This window comes from Onychomys torridus, chromosome 11 (genome assembly GCF_903995425.1).
Source record: "Onychomys torridus chromosome 11, mOncTor1.1, whole genome shotgun sequence".
In the NCBI taxonomy this organism is placed as follows: domain Eukaryota; kingdom Metazoa; phylum Chordata; class Mammalia; order Rodentia; family Cricetidae; genus Onychomys; species Onychomys torridus.
Genome location: NC_050453.1, coordinates 91,989,646 through 92,010,656, shown reverse-complemented (window position 1 = coordinate 92,010,656; position 21,011 = coordinate 91,989,646). Strand labels below are relative to the sequence as shown.

The 21,011-nt window shown below is 39.4% G+C and overlaps 1 pseudogene; it reads right to left on the bottom strand.

The window, feature by feature from the left end:
- Positions 1 to 18,800: 18,800 nt before the first annotated feature.
- Positions 18,801 to 20,349, bottom strand: LOC118592921 (annotated as a pseudogene).
- Positions 20,350 to 21,011: the final 662 nt, after the last annotated feature.

Here is a 21,011-nt window from a genome sequence, read left to right as displayed (position 1 = left end):
TACATCACACACACACCACAAACACACTCACACTTACATCACTCACACACTCATACCTGGAAGAACTGAGTCATCAGTTATTGACCTGTGTCATGTACCTGTATATGTCACTCATTGTCATGATAAAGCCACAGGAGAGGTAAATGTTTTCCTCAGTTTGCAGATAAAGATTTCTACTCTGGGCAAAACAATTTGGTAAATATAAGAGTCTTTCAATTACAAATGCTTGGATTCAACATTCAGCTGGTTTATTGTTAATTATGTCTATTGGAAGACTTTTCCTAATCCATGGCTCGATTTATCATTTGGAAGAAATAAATGTGAATGCCTCTAAACAAATCACATCACTGTTTCAGCCTGAGCCATACTTGTCTATTCTAAGCTTGTGAGAGTGAACTTAAATAATGCATTTCTTCTCTGATGCAAATGTTCTAAAACAGGCTACTTCTACTAGTGACATCTGAGTGATACCACCTTCTCAGGAGATAAACAGGTGATAAAGTGAATTGTAACAGTGGTTAATGTCCACATAAGAGATTTTCACATCAGGTAGGTGAGGACAGAGTTGAAGCAGGGACAGTAGAGCTGTGGTCGGCCAGGATCACTGTGTCCCTAGAAAGCATTCTGATAGGCTCATGTAACATTTTGGTAAATAGTCATATTACTTTTGATTGTTGAAAGCACACTCTAGAAATGAGGAAACTATCCCTTTTCTTAAACTAAAGCATGTTTATTTCAAGTGTCTTCCAAAATTTTCTCCTGGGTAGCTTGGCCTCCTGCCTCTGTAGTAGGGGGAAAAGAGAATAGCTAGCAGCTAAGGGTACCAAAAACACTACTCCACTGAGAACAGCTATAAAATAAACTATTTCCAACAGAGGCCACTATTGTTTTTTTCCTGGTATAAAAAATGTCTGGCATGGCAATGAGAAGCTGGCCAATTTCTGCTTGGAGAGAATGCTGTGCTCTGTCCAGGAATCTCAGTCAGGAACTCCAGCATGGCTGTTTCAGCAGGGCTTCCCTAGGCTTTTCTGTTGGATGTTGTAAAGATTTAATTTGCTGGTGTTTTGCTGTGTTATTGCTGCTTCCATCTGTCTATTTGCTAACTGCTTTATTACTTTTCCTTTCCATATACTTAACAAACTCATGCATTCAAAACTGAAACTATGGCTGTCATGTAGGTCATTTTCCATACCAGACAGCCTTCTCTCAGGTCCACTTTTTGTTCAACAGGGAAGGTAACTGGATTATCTTTTTTTGTGTATGTGTATATCTACAAAGCCAAAATAATACTTGTTTAAAGCTAAGGATAAAAGAAAACATCTTTTAGCACCTATGTTGTCACTAAGTAGAAGTTCTCAAGTTCTTTCCCTGATGGATGTATAATGAGTACTCATCACTAAAGGCCACCATAGTATAGAAATACTGATATTCTCATGAAACAGGACTCTCAGGGGCACTGGATCTTATCATGGGGATTCTAGGCAGGAGCTTGCAACTGCCCTGAGCAAACTTAGAAAGGAACAAAAGGAACTGCAGTGTTCTATATGTTTAATATCCTACTTTGTCTTTCTCTTTTAAAATTTTGAGCAGCAGGTATCCATACCAATCACACTGCTAAAAACAAGTACACAGAAGTCAGTTTCATATACTTGTGTGTACAACTTCTTTGACACTTAATCTTACATGAAAAGACATCTTTTTGTTTTGTCATTGTGTAGGATTTGTGACATGACTTTATAATGTGAATTCAGGTTAAATATTCCTGACTCAAAAATGTAAAAATGCAAAATGCTCTGAAGTTCAATATTTTCATGTTTTTAAAATATAATTGTTTTTCCACTTAGCATATGTTCAATTCTATCAGACTGACGACACAAGTCCATTTTACTGTAAGTATGTAATGTATATCCCTCACCCCCTTCGACCCACTCTTTCTTATGCTTCACCCTCCAGACAGCTTCTTTTTCACCCTAGATAGTGTCTCTTCTATTCGTGTGCCATATGCAAACGCTTAATTTTATGTAATCCAAACTTCACAAGTGAGAGAAAACATTACAATATTTATCTTTCTGAGTCTTATATAATTAATTTAATATGATTATTTTCAGTTGCATCCATTTCCCTGACAATGTTAGAACTTCATTTTTGTTTATGAGTAAAGAAAATTTCATTGTTTTATATTTCTTTATCATTTCTTTGGTTTACAAACACTCCTGTTTGTTTTGTAACTTATCTGTTGTAATACTGTGGTGGCAAACACTGATGTCAAAATATCTCTCCACTATGTTGACTTGGAGACCTTAGGTGTAAGCTTACAAGAGTGGTATAATTGGGCCATATTTTTCAGCCTTTTAAGAAACTTTTATACTACAAAATTCAAACCTTTTTGAACACCAATATGATATAACAAATGGGAAATTTACTCCATACTTGACAGACAGTATGCAAGTATACCAACACTCCTATAAACAATCAACTCCAAAGTCTGTGTATCAGTTGTTGTGTTCATACTTTGTGTACAATAACCAAACTGTTTCATACTATGCATGAAAATATTCTAAAATACAAAAATAATATTGAATGCTTTTGGTCCTTGGTATTCCCATTAGAGGGTGTTCCACATGCATTATATATGCCTGTAAATTATTTATACCTGTGAGGAGTATACATTTTCTCTCTTATTCATTTACTCATTGATCAGTGACCAGCCCTTTCACATGGACTTTTAGAAGATATGAGTGATCATTTAAGATATGGCTGTTTTGTCCAAGGAAACACTACTTTGTTGAAGATAAGTGAATGACAGGTGATATAGAGAATGGCCATCAGTTATACTTCCCATGTTCAAGATGACACCTAGTTGGAGGTGTTATTTCATTTCTGTCTCTAAGGTATATGATGAAGAATAATCAAAGGCTCTATAGAAAAATTGCACTTTAGAGAGAGGAAACAGACTCTGAAAGCAAAGATAAGGTAAGAGCTGATGTGATGATTAGAATGCAGGTGAAAAGCTGCTATTTAAAAATGACAGGTAGCATTGCTGATGTGTGGGAGTGACTGTATATCATTGGTTGCTGCACTGGGATAGAAAAGCAAAGGTGACAGATAGAGAACATGTAAAAAAGCTGATATTTAGTTCAGGTTGTTGCTGGGGAAACAATAGGGTTCCAATGTTGTTAATAAAAAGAATTTGAAAGCACACTCAATAGACCAATTTTATTAGAGATTAGGAGGAAAAACAATGGACAGGCAGGTTCTTAATCTTGGCAAGTAGAGAGAAAGCAATGTCCTGCTAAGTCAGCTTTTTAGAGAGCCAGCAGACTCACTATCCTAGCTTAGTCCAAGTTCCAAAGCATTGGAACCTGGGTATTGTAGTTCTCCAAAGTTGAAGGGTTAAGAACCTAGGTACAGCTTATCTATGCTGTATTCCAAAGGCCTGGATGTCTGTTGTTCCATTCTGCAGTCTACATGCAGTAATTACAGAAGGGATTTGCTCTTGTCTGGTCTCTCTGGGTTCAAGACAGTTGGAGACATCTGCAGACTGGTGTGCAATCCTTACATACCCAGCTTACCCAGACTCACATGCTGATGTGATCCATATAAAAGGCTCACAGACAGAAACTCCTGGCATACCTTCTCACCAGTTTCCTCTGGTTCTTTGTTCCATTCAAGCTGACATACCTCCAGTCAACTACCACACAAGGTATTTGGTGTCAGGAAACTTTTACCTTACTCAGTTCTCTCCTGAGCTGAGGACATAAAAACTTAAATACAAGCATGAAAGTGTTACATGGCTGAGAAGTTATGAGTAATTAATAAGTCGAGAAATTTTGAGTCATTTTTTGTAAGCTATAAAGCAATACAAACATTAGTTATCATGATTGTGCCTACTCTATGGGCAGTGGTGGCACACAACTTTAATCTCAGCACTCAGGAGGTAGAGACAGGTGGATTTGCTTGAACTCCAGGCCAGCGTGGTTTACAGAGCAAGTTCAAGGACAAGCTCCAAAGCTACAGAGAAACCTTGTCTCAAAAAATCATTAATAATAATAATAATAATAATAATAATAATAATAATGAAAGGGAGAAAGAAAGAAAGAAAAAGAAAAGATTGCACCTACTAATCAGGAGTAAATAAAAATATTCATCAACTGCAGTATAGACTGGAAAAATATAGCTAGCTAATATTTTTTAGTTTCAAGGTCCACTTTCTGCTTAGATTACTCAATACTGTTATTGAGTTGGGAAAACAGCCATGTATGAAACAGAAATAAATTTGTGTTTGGTTTTTCCAGTAGTATTTAATGCATGAAAGTGAAATTGAAATTTCTTATAAAATGCAAACAGAAGACTGGAAAGATGGCTTGGTGGATTATACATTTGCAATACAGTAGTAGGGATGAAACTGAGGTTTCCAGAACCTTCATGAGAGCCCAGTAGGTTTGTAGCCACCTATAATCCCAGCATTGGAGGGCAGAGAATAAGGATCTCTGGGTAAAGCTTGCTACCTATTCTAGGTGGAACTGGTGAGTTCTGGATGCAGAGAAAAGACCCTGCCTTGGTAAATAAAGTGAACATTAACCAAGGAAGATATCAATTTCAGTTCTCCATGTGTGTTTGTATAAGCAACATGCACACACACGTATGTACAGAGACGCAAACCCTTATACACAAGCATGCACATAAACACACCTAAAACAAACAAAAAATCATGTGACATGAAATATTCTCCTTTAAACATTTTCTACCATTTGAAAATACAAAATGGACTGAGTATAGTGGCAAATTCTTTAATCCTATCACTTTGGATACAAATGCAAGCAGATCTCCATGAGTTTGAAGATAGCCTGGGCTACACAGTGAGACCCTGTAAGAAAGGAAGGAAGGAAGGAAGGAAGGAAGGAAGGAAGGAAGGAAGGAAGGAAGAAAGAAAGAAGCAAGGAAGGAAGGAAGGGAGGAAGAAGGGAAGGGAGAGGGAGGGAGGGAGGAAAGAAGAAAGGAAGGAAAGAAGGAAGGAAGGAAGGAAGGAAGGAAGGAAGGAAGGAAGGAAGGAAGGGAGGGAGGGAATATGCAAAATGACCTTAGCTTACTGACTATATGAAAAAAGCACTTGGCCGGGTTTCATTTGTAAGCAGGTTCTTTTGTTTGTTTGTTTGTTTTAATAAGACTAAAAAAATCGCTGAGTTGGTCTAACTTTTGTAAGTGTGAGAAGTGAAGACATAAAGTTTATATGTATTCTTCAGAAAGTAAGAGTATGCAAACACACACATAGCTTAGAAATGTAGAGAAATGCTGAGAGCTAGCTTTCTGAGAGGTGTGGATTTATAAGATCAAGACTATTCCTGAGTTAGAGAAAATGATTTAAAGGTGCAGGAGTTACTGGAGTAGCAGCTCACATAGGATAAATTAGATAACCTGGTTTCTTCCTTACCCCAGAGAGCTGCCAGGGAAATAAAAAATCAAAGGAGTTTGTGAATAAAAAAATCTTGTTAATATAATACATACATAGCTGAGTTGTAGTAAAAAAAAAATAAAGTCTTGCTTTGGAGAACTAAATGATTTTTTTAAAACATTTTTACAAGCCTTGGGATTTGGTAAGATTATACATTTCATTATGCCATTGAGTTTGTTAGGATAAAATTGAGTCACTTTATCGAAGACAACACTGTGGAGAAAGGCAGCTTTGTTCTTTCATCATAGACTACTGTACTAGTTATTTTTCTTTCGCTATGGTAATACACCATCGCCATATCAAGTTAGAGAAGAAGATGTTTATTTTACTTTATGGTTCTTGAAGAACAGGAGTCCACCATGGCCAGGAGGTAAAGCAGCAAGCAGCAGGCACAGAGGAAGGAGCAGGCAGCTAGGAGTTCATTTCTTGAACCACAAGCACAAAGCAAAGATGGAGGGGTGGTGTTGTATCTGAAAGCCCACCCCAGTGATGCACTTTCTATAGCAAGGCTGTATCCCCTTAAACTCCACAATCAGTGCAGAACCAAAGCAGTAGGGGCATTTCACATTGAAAACACCACAATAACATTCACGTGAACAAGAACAAAGAGCTTTCATTCATGAAGACTTCACAGGAATAACAGGTCTGAAGTAAGATACTGATCCCCCTCCCCAAACTTTAGGGCTGAAGGGCATGGATTAGGGTGATGGAACAGTTCAACCTGGTGTCCTGTCCTCCGTTTCAGAAGTGATAGTTTTATTAAAATGCAAATTTAGTGGATGGTGATAAAATTCCCTATGCCTGCCTCTGCATTTTAGAATCAGAATAAAGATTGCAAGCCGAACAGCTAAGCAGAGAGATAGACGGCTTTTAAGGACAAAGTGAGAGTGAGGACAGCTGGCCAGACAATACTTAGCAGTGCAGGTAAGAGGATGAAATGCTGAAGACATACATCAGGTCAAAAGTCAAAGCTGTGTGCTCTGCTAGGAAAGAAAAGCTCGAAGCAAAAGCAACAAAATCCCAGAGAATTTGTGTGACATTTCACTTCTCACTTTCAAAAGGTGGGTATGAATTCTCAAGTTGAAAAACTTTTCTTTTGTGTGAAGGATGAAAGATGAGGAAGAGCCTGGACCAGAATCATGTACAAAGCCCAGGAAGGAAGCTGCTCCTTCCATGCTTCAGTAGGACTGACCACGGATCCTTGGCTTTAAAACAAGAAGCCCATCCTTCAGAAGAGAAATAACACATTCTGAGAAAGTTATAAGCTGTTCATGAAAAGAAAGCCACAAAGGAGCCAACATAAGACCCTTCTTCAGCAATCTCAGCCAGCTAAGGGTGTTAAGTTTTAGAGCACAAACCTTACAAGGGTTTTAGAACTTTCTAAGTTCATCTGGTTTATTAATCAAAATAAGTTGATATGTATAGAGATGTTGGAACTAGACAGAAACTCTATCAGCCATCTCTCTTTGTGTGTATATGTCTGAATGTTTGTACACATGTATGATACATGGGTGTGGTATATGTATACTGTTTATTTACAGAAACCTGAGGAGTATGTCAGGTGTACTGTTCACTCTCAACATTATCTTTTTGAGACAGGGTCTGTCACTGAACCTGAAGCTAGACTGGCAGCCAGGAATCCTCAGTGATCCCATTGTCCCTGCTTGACATGGTGCTGGTGTTATGGGCTCATGCTCATATATTCCTGGCTTATGCCATAGGTAGAGGATATTTGAACTTAGATCACAGCAAGCACCCTTATTCACTAGTCCATCTCTTCATTCCTTTACCCACCCATCTACTTCATATAGACATTTTTGATCAATTCTGTCTCCAAAGAAATTCTTCTAAATAAGTTCTGATGAGACAGAAATGAGTATAATACTGTTAGGGAAATAACTGATCATAAGAATGATTATCAATAACTCAGTCTTAACAAGAGTTATCATTATGTTTCCTAATGCTCCATCTTAAACTATGCCCCACTTTACAATGCAGAATTATCACAAAGAGATTTACTGTTTGCTGGCCATGTACCTAAATCAACCTTACTAGGTAAATCTATGAAGATTAAATAAATAAATATATTTATTTAATATGATATACTGACTTGATTTATTACTAAGAAATCATCAAAGTAACCACATTTGATGAATCCAAGGAAAAATAAAAGATTTGCAGAGGTAACTGTTATATTACTCCAGGTACATGTAGAGAGTCAGGAGGCAGAGAGAGAGAGAGAGAGAGAGAGAGAGAGAGAGAGAGACAGACAGACAGACAGACAGAGAAAGGCTTGGTCTGACCTTAGGAGGGACTTTGTTTATTCGCAAGGAACTTTCTCTCAGTCATGTGTGTGAATGAGCAAAATGCCAATGGAAGAGGGTAGGGGGTAGCCCTTATAGGGGCAGCAATGTCTACCACAAGCACACCCCACTTCCAGTACTCCCTCCCTTCCAGAGCTCCTCCATCTGGCAGCAAGGGAAACTTGGACTTGCAGTTTTTAGCAGGAAACTGTCAATAGCAATAACTGAAGTTAAAGAAGAACATACATTTAACTGCAGTAAAGACTGAATGTCTCTTTCTGCATTTAGTAGTGTTCACACATTCCCAGGCTGTTTCCCCTGATCTTTCTTCATACTATAAAATAAAATCCTGGAAGTTGACTTACTAATTTTCTATATTTATTTTCTGGGTTTCTTTTTGGAAGTCAAAATTTAACTGATGCCCTCTTATATGCTAAACAAACATTCTAGCTCTAGCTCTGACCTATTCTCCTCATGACCACATATTTTAGCTCCTTGAGGCCAGTGGCCAAGCCTTAGATACTTCTGTGTACACATCTCAGCACATCTTATTTTGGTCTCTTCATGAGTGTTGAAATGTCAGACTTAAGTATCATGATGGCTTTCATGAAAGAATCTGAGACAAGAGAGGACTATGTAAGTGTTTATAAATAAAGCATAGCACCTTAAAATATACCCACAAGCCAGGCGGTGTTGGTGCACGCCTTTAATCCCAGCACTTGGGAGGCAGAGCCAGGCGGATCTTTGTGAGTTCAAAGCCAGCCTGGTCTACAGAGTGAGATCTAGTAAAGGCGCAAAGCTACACAGAGAAACTCTGTCTCAAAAAAAAAAAAAAAAAAAAAAAGACAAAACAAAAACAAAACAAAAAACAAACAAACAAAAAACCCTACAAAATACATGGAATCTGATATAGAAACAATACAGTGTGGCTCAAATATATGAACATGTGAATAATTTATGCACCTAGAAAATGTAGCTATTATCCCTAGTTTCAGGCCACTCAATATTTATTGAATTTTCTTGTTTTAAGTCTCAAAAATTTATTTTGCACTGTAACTTTATGTTAAGACAAATTTTTAAGAAACCTTAACTATGCTTTTGTTGTGTTTTTTCCCCTAAAACATAGAACATTAACATAGAAACTCACCAACAGATAATGTACAGAGTGAGAGACTTTGGAGCACTCAGCCCTAAATTAAATGTCTTTATCAAACTCCTCTTCTCAAGATACAGGGGTCTATGTGGCAGAGGCAGCTGAAAGATTTTTAGAGCCAGAGGTGAGGGATGACTATATGGAAACCATTTCTTCCAGACAAAAGAGGACTGATGCACATGTGAACTCACAGGGACGGTGACAGCACATACAAGATATGTATGGGTTCAAATCAGGCAAATGCTCAACACCGATAAGGGGAAAAAGACACAAACTACCTTATCTAACTAAGAACCTATCTGTAATTTATACCTGATGGGAAAAGAAGTGTTGGTTTTCCTCAATGGAGTGTTATTGTGTTCTCAACCACCCTTCATGCTTAGGGTATGTCCAGGATTTTTGGACAAAAAAACAGAATCCATTCATTTTTCAAATTCTTTGGTTTGGATTTAGTTTTTTTTTCTGTCTAGTTGATGTTCTTTTTTAGTCTGTTTGTCTCTTTTGATTGCTTTCATGAATTTGAGTGGGTGGGTTAGGGTATGACAAAATATATGATAAGAATACACAGAAATTCTTATAAAAGAAAGTATTTAATTGGGACTTGTTTAGAGTTTCAGCACTATAGTCATCATGATAGGAAGCTTGGTGGCAAGCAGGCAGACATGGTGTTAGGGAAGTGGCTGAGAGTTCTGTATCTGGATCCACAGACATCAGGAAGAGAAAGACTCTGGGCTTGGAAAAGTCTTTTTTGAAATCTCAAAGCCCACCCTCAGAGAAGCCACACCTTCTAATCCTTTCAAATACTGTCACTTCTAGTGACCAAGTATTAAAGTCTATGTGCCTTCTGGTGTCATTCTTTTATAAATTGCCAAATATTGTATAGCAATTTAAAGGGAAAAAGTCGTTTTTTAAAAAAAGAACTATCAGTTTTGTGAAAGTTTAGCTATTTGGCTAATAGCTCACTGTCATAGTTTCACTGGTTATTAATATGAAATAGGAAGTACAGCAGTATTAGGGGAAAACTATTTCCTCTGGTCAAAAGAAAGACATTTGTGACCTGGGTAGAAAAACAAACAAACAAACAAAAACATTGAAATTTCAAGGGACCACCAGGAAAGACAGATGCATCTTAGCCATGCTAAAGAAAATAGGTATAAAACCTATGCCTTTCCTGAGATACTGTATTTTCCTATGCAGAGTTTCTACCTTGGCCAAGTCCTTAACAAGCTGTCATGAGCTTCCCCTGGGTCTACCCATGTTTCTAACTCTGAAAGATACAACTATTATTGTTGTTGTTGTTTGCTTTTGTTTTTTGTCTTTTTCCTCTGTGTGTTGGCTGTAGCTAAAACATGCTTTTTCTGACACTTGGAGCTTCCTTACCCCTTCTCTAAAGCTTTATTTTCCATGTGACAGCTGGCTACCAGGTGGCTGACATCCACGATGGCTCAACAAAATGCTCCAGCACCTTTCTCCCCTCTCGTCATCGTTTCTCCATCTCTGGACAGTTTCTAAGACTTTACAAATATTTTGTATTTAAAAGTTAGTAAAATTACCCCATAATTTCTGTTTGAATCTATTCTTCAATTATTTTATTAATGAAAACAAGAACTATGAGAAGGGACTGATTTCTCTTCCTTCATATGATATTCACTAAAGGAGCTGCCAGATTTCAGGTAGCACTGCTTTAACAGCCTTACACAGCATCTCTCTGTATTTCCTATTTGACTTCCCTGGGGAAATGTGAGACACGTCTAATCATCCACACAGGTGACAGACCAAAGAAGTGATCCCATCCAGGTCTAGTTGATGGATTTGTTGAGATGACTTCTAGGAGCTCAGGCAACTCAGAGACAGCTGCATCACTGAACCATCACCGAAAATTTCCCAGCTTGGTGACAGCTTGTGACAGTGAAGGTTTTAGAGCTTCTTGCCTAATTTGCAGGTAGTTCCACTAGAATCTCTTCTTCCCTGTAAAGTTGTACTGTGTGAAAGACCTTGGCATGAGTCTTGTAACTTACTGAGTTTAACACTTGTATGTTTTTGGAGCCTCTTGTCCCTCTTAAGTTCCCTAAGCTTTACTTATGAGCTTCTCTCTTCTCTTCAGAAAGGAATGTTTCACTTTGAAGGAAATAGCTATCAGGGATGGTTTAGTGGCCTCAGAAATATGGGAACCCCTGTGTCATGACTAGTATGCCATGCATAGTTGGGGTTACATTCATGGTCATTAGCCAATCACCATATAAAGTTGGTCTGGAGGTAAGTTGTACATTGCTGATAAACCTGCCCTGTGTTCTGAGTTCTAACTTAAGAGGCATAGCTTTTCCTTTTCCATCTTTTTAATCTCATTTTGAGAATACAAGCCCCAATCTGAAGCATGCTAGCCCTGTCCCTTGGGTGGTCTCATTCTTTCTCTGAAGGCCATCCATCTCCATGAAGCAGCTTGTTAATCACAGAACATGCCAGCCTTCTTAGACCCTTAACAGGAAATGAGAGTTGTTACAGGTGAGCTGTGAGAAGTTCTTCACTTGTAGATTGTGACTCTTTTGGAGGGGATGTCAAACAACCCATTTACATTATTTACATTATGTACAGATACTTACATTAAAACTCATACCAGCAGCAAAATTAAAGTTAGGAACTAGCAATACAAATAATTTTATGGCCATAGCATTAGGAACATTCATACTCATTTGTCTAGGGCCTCTCTAGTCTGCAAGCCATGGCAATACTGAGGAAGGTCTTTGCAAGAAAATGTCAATTTATTGTAGTTGGAAATTTTCTGGTGTCCTGCCTAGTCCCATGGCCACTCAGACCCAAATAAACACACAGGCTTATATTATTTTTAAACTATGGCCATGGCAGGCTTCTTGCTATCAAGCTCATATACCTTAAATTAATCCATTTCTATAAATCTATACCTTGTAACCCATTTCTATAAATCTATACCTTGCCACATGGTTTGTGGTTTACTGGTACTTTACATTGCTTCAGCAGCAGTATAGCAGCAGCTAGCAGTGTCTGCTACACTCTATTTTCTCCTCCATATCTCTCTTGGATTTTTCTACCTGGCTCCATCCTTCCCCACCATAGGCCAATGTAGCTTTATTTATCAACCAATCAGAGCAACACATATTCACAGCACAAAGAAAGACATCCCACAGCACTTCCTCTTTTCTTTCTAATCAAAAAGGAAGGTTTTAACTTTATCATAGTAAAATCACATAAATAGAACAGTTATTAAGCAAGAATTACAATTATAATATCTAGTCTATTTGTATTTTGTAAAATTAAAGAAAATATTCTATCTTCTATATTTGTGAGTATAAAATTTCATATCTAATTTATCTTTTATCATAACCAAGGACAATTATAATTATAATTATTTAGTCTTCAACTACATAAAAGAAATCAGAAGGATATAATATTTCCTAAGTAAATAGGAAGAGCATTTTAAGCAACTTCCAAAAATCTAGAATGACAGGGACTAGCTGGACAGTTACCCGAAGTTCCTCTGCAACATTGGGGCATCCATTTTCAGCCTTTAGAACTAGGCTCTCAGTCATTTTTCTCTGTGTCCTGTAGAATGCCTGGTAGTCTCTTCTGCAAAGCAGGAACCTGAAGAACCATTTCACCCTGTCTTGGCAAATTCAGTGGTTATTTTCCTATGAGTCCTGTACGTCCAGTTTATACAACATATTATCAGCAGTCCAGGCAAAGAGCAGTTTCTTGCCCAAATGGCTACTTTTGCCAAGAAGACAATAAACTCCATATACAGTCCTTGATGCTCATCTTTTTCTTTGAAGCAAATTGGTATCACCAGGAGTAGATGTGTCTCACTGTCCAGAAGAGTCTAAGTTTTTAAAACATTTTAAATGAATCTACCCTTTCAACCTATCATATCTATTTCATATCTCTCCCTTTTTTAGAAAGAGATTGTATTTATAATCAGCCCCCTTTAAATAAAAATAAACATTTATAAACACTATTTTGGGAATTTGGGCATAGCTTCTCATGCTACTTCCTGCTGGTTGCAGGCACTGGTAATTTTATGGGGATCCTGAGAAAACTAATAATTATGGTCAAGTCCTGACTGGAGTAGCCTGTGATGCTGCATTGTGTGGGCCAGTTGTCTTGAAGCTGATTTTGAATGTTGGGTCATCTGGAGACATTTCAAGGGGTCTTTCTTGATCAAACCATATTAGCCTGGAAGCAATCTACAGGTTCTCATCTGTTGTGGAAACACAAGCAGAACCTCTTTTCCAAAGCAACATATCCTTAGACATACATTTTTGAGATCAAGATACTTTTAAAATACACATATTGATTTAACTCAGCAACTTTTACAATCAAATGTCTCTCTGCAGTTAAAAACCCCAAGTCAATATAATCCAGACTCTCTGTGTGATTTCTATCTTCATGTGGCTTATTTTTATATTACTTTTATTTTCTCTTTAAAAACTTTATTTTTTTAAACATTTTTATATTACTGTCTATATTCCTTTTCCTCTCTCTTCCAAGCCTACATATATTTTTATACACATTGTAAACTGTTTAGAGGTTTATTTCCTCTGAATCTGTTATATTGCCAATCAATTGCTTTAACCTGCAGTGGTTAGTACTGAAGCAGCTGCCTTGGCTGCTGACTCTGCCCACCTCAGCTTTCCATCTTGGCAGTGGTAATTCACTGGCAGCTCTAGGATCCATGCTCTCTGCTGACTCTGGGAGGCCTCCATTCAGCAGTGTGTAGCCCAGAAACTTTTTTTTTGTCTGTATTAGTAGATGCTATATCCACCATGCACCATGCTGTGTGGCTTGTAGGCACCACTGTGTACAGTGGCAGGAATCCACCATGCTGCACTCAAGCCCATATATTGTGCACCTGCCATAATGTAGCTCAAGTTCACATGACATGGCGTCTTTGTACCTTGGCATCTCTATATCTTAACCCACATGACATATGAAGTAGAAAGCTGTTTTTGGCTCCATTATTGTGTGTTTAGAAGCCCTTTTAAAACTCTTTTAGACATTATGCAAATTGGAGAGCCCAGCATTGGTACGCCAAATGTAATTGGAAGTTTTCCTGTTTCCTGTCCAGTCCTTCAGCCACTCAGACCCAAATAAACACACAGAGGCTTATATTATTTTTAAACTATGGACATGGCATGCTTCTTGCTGGCTAGCTCTTATATCTTAAATTAACTCATTTCCATAAATCTATACCTTGCCACATGGCTTGTGGCTTATTGATACCTTTACATTTTGCTTCTCCTGGTGACATATGGCAGTGGCAGCTTCCTCTCCTTTCTCCTCCCTGCCTTTCAATAGACCAATATAGCTTTATTTATCAACCAATCACAACAACACATATTCACAGCATATAGGAAGACATCCTACAGGAATTCATCAATAATGATTTTTCACTATGAGTGTTGACCAAGCCAAAGGAACATGCCCTTAATGAAGGATGAGAATGAAGTGATAAAATTAATAATATATTTTTTAAAACAAATGGCATATTAAAAGAGTAAAAAAAGATTCCAATTGTGACTTAGATTTGATTAATGTTACTTTAAGTACATAATCTTTTGACAGAGACAACAAGAAAGTTTTTGTCTGGAGAAATTTGGTTCATGTCTATGTCCTTACTCACAAAACTGCCTATCAATATTAATACCTCTACTACTGATCATAATTCTTCCTTTCAATGTGTAATTTTATTTGCTAAAATTTGTCTAATCAGCTCCTTTTGTATGTAGGTCTGTAACCATCCTATATAAATGAGATTTTTTTTTGGGGGGGGCAGGGGGTATTTGAGACAGGGTTTCTCTGTGTAACAGCCCCGGATGTCCTGGAACTCACTTTGTAGACCAGGCTGGCCTCAAACTTAGAGATATGCCTCAGCCTCTGGAGTGCTGAGATTATATGTGGGTGCCACCACTGCTTGGTGAATGAGGATATTTTAAATAGACATGTGTACACTTCCATTTAGCTATTAGGCTCTTGAAGCAATGGACCCCAATAAATAAAATTTCCCCAAGATTCTCTGGCAGGAAGAAGGAAAGGAAACTTAGTGGTAGAGTGGGAACCTCTCCCCCAGGGAAAGATTTCCCACAGTTCAGAAACTTGTCAGACAGAAGCTGAGGCACTGACAATGATGGAAGGCAGGACCACATCTTGACCAGCATTGCTTAGTTATGTAAGCCTTTTGTCCTTTGTTTAAGCCTAATCCTCCTGTAAAAGAAAAACCAAATGAGGTGTGGAGGTCATCATTGGACCTTCTTGTTCCTCTTCCAGTGTAGCTACATTGAATAAAATCTCTGTTTTTCTCTCTTATTTATTGGTTTACCTGGCTTATTAAGGACTGGTAGAAGAGTCTTGCTTGTTAGGGCTGTCAGGCCTTAGAACACCCAGGTTTAAGTCTTATGAAAAAACCTTTTTTATTTGTTTTAACAAAACTGTTTCCCTGACTGTTTAAAAGTACATGGGTCTCTTCCACATTTTCAGGTCCATATGAACTGTTTCATTGGTTTCATAACTACAACACGTATAGCAGCATCTCCCTTACCATATCCTGAGTGATTGAGTAAGGCCCTTGAATAAGCATGATTGTGTCACATTTTACAGAACCCAGGCAGAAGAGTCTCACCTGCATTTAAACACAAAGAAACTGAAGATAAGCCAGTATATGTCAAATGTGTAAGGTATATTAGTGGGTTGAATTAGAACCTAGGTGTGGCTATAGGGTAAACAGAGAAACTGAAGGAGTACCTGTGGAGGTTGCTCTGGCTTCAATCTCATCTCTCAGATGTCTTCAAGTGCTTCCTCCTTTTGTTCAAGCCTCTAGGCAAGGACAGGTCTTAGTTAAGCACATTAAGAAGAATCAGGCACTCACTTTAGCTTGTTTTCTGTAGAGTTTTTGGTCTGGTTACTAAGGCCAGGCACTCACCAGTTGGCTTGTGTCCTGTAGAGTTTTTTTTTTTTTTTTTTTTTTTTTTTTTTTTTAATCACTGCTTATACTAAGACATTTTAATGTTGACTTGATCTACAGTCATTCCCATTTCCTGGGAAGCCAAGCACAACATATCCATTTAAGGAAACAATAAAATTTCATACGTGGAACCCTCACTCTAGGGATAGGAGCAAGAGATGACAGAGTACATGGCAATCCTAAAAGCCAGATCCAGGAGGGGAGACTAGCAGAACTGGCATGATTCAGACAAAAATGAAAATGAGCCCAATAAATACAGTGCTGTTTGCAATTTGAGAAATTTGACTCTGAAATCAACCACCCCAGGAGCTAAGGTGTCAGGCTTTATGTTCTTTAAAAAAGGAATTAAAATAATTTCTCTCTCTCTCTCTTTCTCCCCCTCTCTCTCTTTCTGTGTCTGTGTCTGTGTGTGTGTGTGTGTGTGTGTGTGTGTGTGTGTGTGTGTGTGTCAGAGAGAGAGCACATGTTTATAGAAATCAAAGTACATCAAAGAACAACGTATGGGAGTCAGCTCTCTTCTTCTACTGTCAGGGTCCCAGAGATGAAATTCAGATCATTAGGCTGAGCAGATATTTTGCCGGTCATAGGATGTCACCTTCTGAAGAACTGTGTAGAAACTAGGACAGAACCCAAGATAAGGCAGCTATTCTTGTTATAACAGATTAAAGCTGTGAACTAGAGAGGTTAGACTGTCTGTTGTTGCAAAAAACCCAGCACAGATGCTATGTGAGGGCTGCAGGAAAGCAGGTATGAAGTGTTGCCGTTTAATTGCCACTGTTCATTCAGAACAGTTTTGTGTGACAAGGAAACTGTCAGGGGATCTGGATGCTCAACCTCGGAAAGAGCAAAGGCAATGAATGTATCTGTGAGTTTCTTAAAGAGGCAGGATTCTCTCCCGAAGTCTGGATGCTTCCAACTGAGTCCACTGCCATGGCGGGCCTCAGTTTCTCACCTCTGAAATGAAGGGAACAGGTACACTCTGTCTTGGTATTGTTTTCTATCCAAGCATGAGTTTATGATTATTTGAGAAATAAAGGCCTACCTAGAATAAGAGACAGCTCATCAGTAAACAAGTATGAGTGTCTACATTCAATGCCTTGAATGCATGTCCACAAATGGGACTAGCATGTGCACATGGAACCCTTGAATGCATGTCCACAAATGGGACTAGCATGTGCACATGGGACCCTTGAATGCATGTCCACAAATGGGACTAGCATGTGCACATGGGACCCTTGAATGCATGTCCACAAATGGGACTAGCGTGTGCACATGGGACCCTTGAATGCATTTCCACAAATGGGACTAGCATGTGCACATGGAACCCTTGAATGCATGTCCACAAATGGGACTAGCGTGTGCACATGGGACCCTTGAATGCATGTCCACAAATGGGACTAGCATGTGCACATGGGACCCTGGTGGCAGTGCTATCCACTGGATAGCATGTGCATATTCATGAGTTCCTGGCTGATGACATTCCATCTCAACCAAACCAAACAAGATAGACAGCACCCTTAGAACAATACCTAAAAATGATCTCAGGCACACACATATACATGTACAAATGCACACACACACATACATACACATGCACACACACACACACACACACACACACACAGAGACAGAGAACTTATTCATGATTTTAAAAATGTTTTTATTTTTCTTTTTAATTGTGTATACCTGCTTGTGTAGGTACATGTGAGTGCAAGTTCCTTGGAGGGCAGAAGTGGGTACTGGATCATCTGAAGCTGGAGTTACAGGCAATGTAAGTGAGATGACATGAGTGATGAGATGCAAACTGTGGTCCTCTTCAAGAGCAGCGAGCACTCTCCAGTGTTTTGCTGTCTCCACAGCCCTCAGACTGTCTTTTGAGCTAATAATGTATACATTTCCACTTATTATTTGTCTTTTAATATCAGAAGCCTGATGCAAACTAAGACCCAACATCCCATTTTGTTGAAGAGGGATTCAGTCTCCCAAAGGTTATATAATGTCTTCCATTACTACTCTTAGTCAGAACTGGAAGAAGGAAAAATCAGATACATGGTTATTTGACTCCAAAGCCTTGTCCTTGATTGTAATTCACACCAGGAAAGAGAGGGTAATATCTCCCTAATGTATGGCAGGGATTTTGATTGACACTTCTAAAGAGATGGAGTGACTAGAAAGAAACTTAAATGCATTTAATCAAAATTTTATGTGACAGAAGAGCCTTCAGAAACAGGGCAGGAAAGCTTTGTATTTTTGTGCTGTGCCTGGGAAGAGAAGTGGATAGATATGAAGGCATGAGACAGTCACCTAATGATCAGAATGGGATTAGGAATTAGGACCGCTTGTCTAAATGTTTTCTATGACTCTATAAGGAATATTTTCCTTTTGACATGAAGTGGACACTTGTCACTAGAGGGCTTCCACAGGCAGAGAGGGTGCTGGCTTTCTTAAGTCCAGTGACCTAGGAAGGGGGAGCCATGTTCATGGTGCTCTTGGTTCACACAGGGGAAACAGGGCAGGGAGGAAAAGTGGGGTCATGGTCAGGAAAACCTTGATTTTGAAGAGTTGCAGTGTCCTTCATCAAGTTCTCTTTCTTTTTTATTATTTAATACCTTTACTAACAGGTGCTTGCAGTTTGTTGACTTTTTTTTTAATCAAGTTGTAAACTTTTATTACAAATTAAAAATGAAGTTCTTAAAAATCTCAACTTCACCAGATATGAAACAATTTAAAAACCATTAAAGATGTATTGAGGAAAACCAGACCTTTTTTTGAAAAAACAAAACACATTTGTTGTTATCAAAAAGAGACATCTTTAGGTAAAAACAATAAAAACCCTTTGCTGCATAGATAATGCAGATAGTTGGTCAATGGGCAAAAAGCAAGTACTTAAGGTCTTCAGCTACAATCTTTGTTCATTTCTTATTGCTGGAATTTCATATCATTTCTTCTTGTTGGATGACCAAACCGGATGATGGTAGAGATGGTAAGCTGGCATTTACTCAGCCCCACCCTGCTCAGCCTCGGGAGAGGACAAATTCTCTGCTGGTGGATCGGCTGCTTTTGTCTCTTTGCCATCTTGTGGTTTAGGGTTCTCTGGGCATCTGCGTGGGAAAGGTGGTATCGACGTTGAGGTGGCTGCTGCCTTGGGTGTTCTTGTCTCCTTGATTTTCCTTGTCCTCTTAATTGCCATCCTCTCTAGGCTGTCTTTGGCGAGGAGGGCCCCTGTGGAATCGTGGTCTGTAATCCCGAATACATATTCTGTCTCACTGGTCTACCTTGCTCTCCTGTACCCTGGTTGTCAGCACCCTCCATCACTTCTCCTTGCACAGGAGGGTTGGAATACTGTGGTCGACGCCCATAGGGTCTCCTCAAGTAGTAAGGTGGGAACCTTCGCCTGCGATCGGGCCGGCGTTGTTGGGCTTGGCCTTCAGGAGCGCTTTCCGGTCCCTTGTTCTTTTCCCCACTCTCACTGTTCTGGTAATTTTGCTGGTAATTGCATGGAGGACCCTTACATGGATAGCGTCTATAACGGTTACAGTCTGCTGCATATTTACTGCCTTGAACTGGAACTCCACCAGGTCCTGTAACATTTGCTGCCTCCACCCCCTTTTCTCCTTCAACAACATCGAACTCCACAGTCTCTCCATCTCCTACACTGTGAAGGTACTTCCTGGGGTTATTCTTCTTTATGGCAGTCTGGTGTGCCCCGGCCAGCGGGGTTTCAACGGGAATGACCCACCTGTGGGGCGAATGAAAGGGGAGGGCGACACAAAGGAGGACAGCAAGACAAGATTCTGATCAAGCTGACAATCTTTATTTTAAACCGCAAAGTTTATATAGCATAGGAGGGGAAGGGGAAAGAAGGAAGGAAGAAAGGAAGGAAGGAAGGAAGGAAGGAAGGAAGGAAGGAAGGAAGGAAGGAAGGAAGGGGGGAAGGGGAAAAGGGGCGTGTAGAACATGGAAGGGGTGCAAGCCGTGTGAGGCAGATTGTGCAACTGCGAGATGTCGGCTAAGGTCACTGGTCAGAGGCAGCTTATTCTGTTGCTAGGCTACCTGACCATGGAATGCTCTTTAGGTTCAGTTGTCATGGCACCTGACTGTGGGATGTTCTCTTATCTTTGGGGGCCTCTGGTTACTGCTCTGGGAAGGGGCTTATGACTTGTTCTCTGGTCTAGCTAGTACTTTCCATGGTTCATGTTTGGATCCTGACATCTTGGTCCCTAACACTGGTGTACAAATGTGTCTTCCTTGGTGTCATTCCTGTTGATGAAACTGTATCTGTTCCTTACATTGAACCATTTTACTGTTACCAAAACCTTCGTTGTGATGACCTTCTTGTCCCTGCTGGGCCACCACTCCCCGCGCCACTGACCTTGGAGCCGGGATTGGACCCCAGGATTGAGGGCGGTGGTGGGGGCAGTAGGCAGCTGCTGGGTCTCAGCCCTCTGCTCATGGTTGCAGTGGTGGTGACTGGGGCCGGCAGCGAAGGCTGCGGCTCCTCCCGGGGTGTGATGGTGACTAGGCTGGAGGCGGCAGTGGTGGGGCTCTCAGGGCTCTCTGCGGTCCTCTCTCCTTTCTGCTCCCACTAGCTATTGAACTCATGTTCTCTTTCTTGTTAAGACATCAGTGTATGGCTTCTGTTATTTTATCCTCAGTAATTACAATATTTACCTCCTTTGGCCACCTCAAAAAGAATGACACAGTACTAGAAATGATTGATCAAAAGAGTTATTGAATCTGACGTCAGCTCATCTAAGAATGAGCCCCAAGAGGTGACAGAAGCCAGAGTACAAACACACTTTGTCAGCAAGTACCTGAAGAAGATGGGTGGTAGATGGCAGGTGATGAGTAGATAACAGATAAGTAGATAATAGGCATGGGATAGATGAATTGAATAGATGACAGATAATAGACATAGACTAGATGACTCATAATACGGAGATAATAGACTAAATAGTGATAATAAGTGATAGAGATAGATAATATTTATGCATTCTGGGAGATAAGATTGTAGGCAGTATGAGACACAATATTTAGAAAAACACTAATAAATACAGATGTATTAGAGTCAGGAATAGAGCAAATAAACACCAGACCCAAGATCAGCATTGCTGA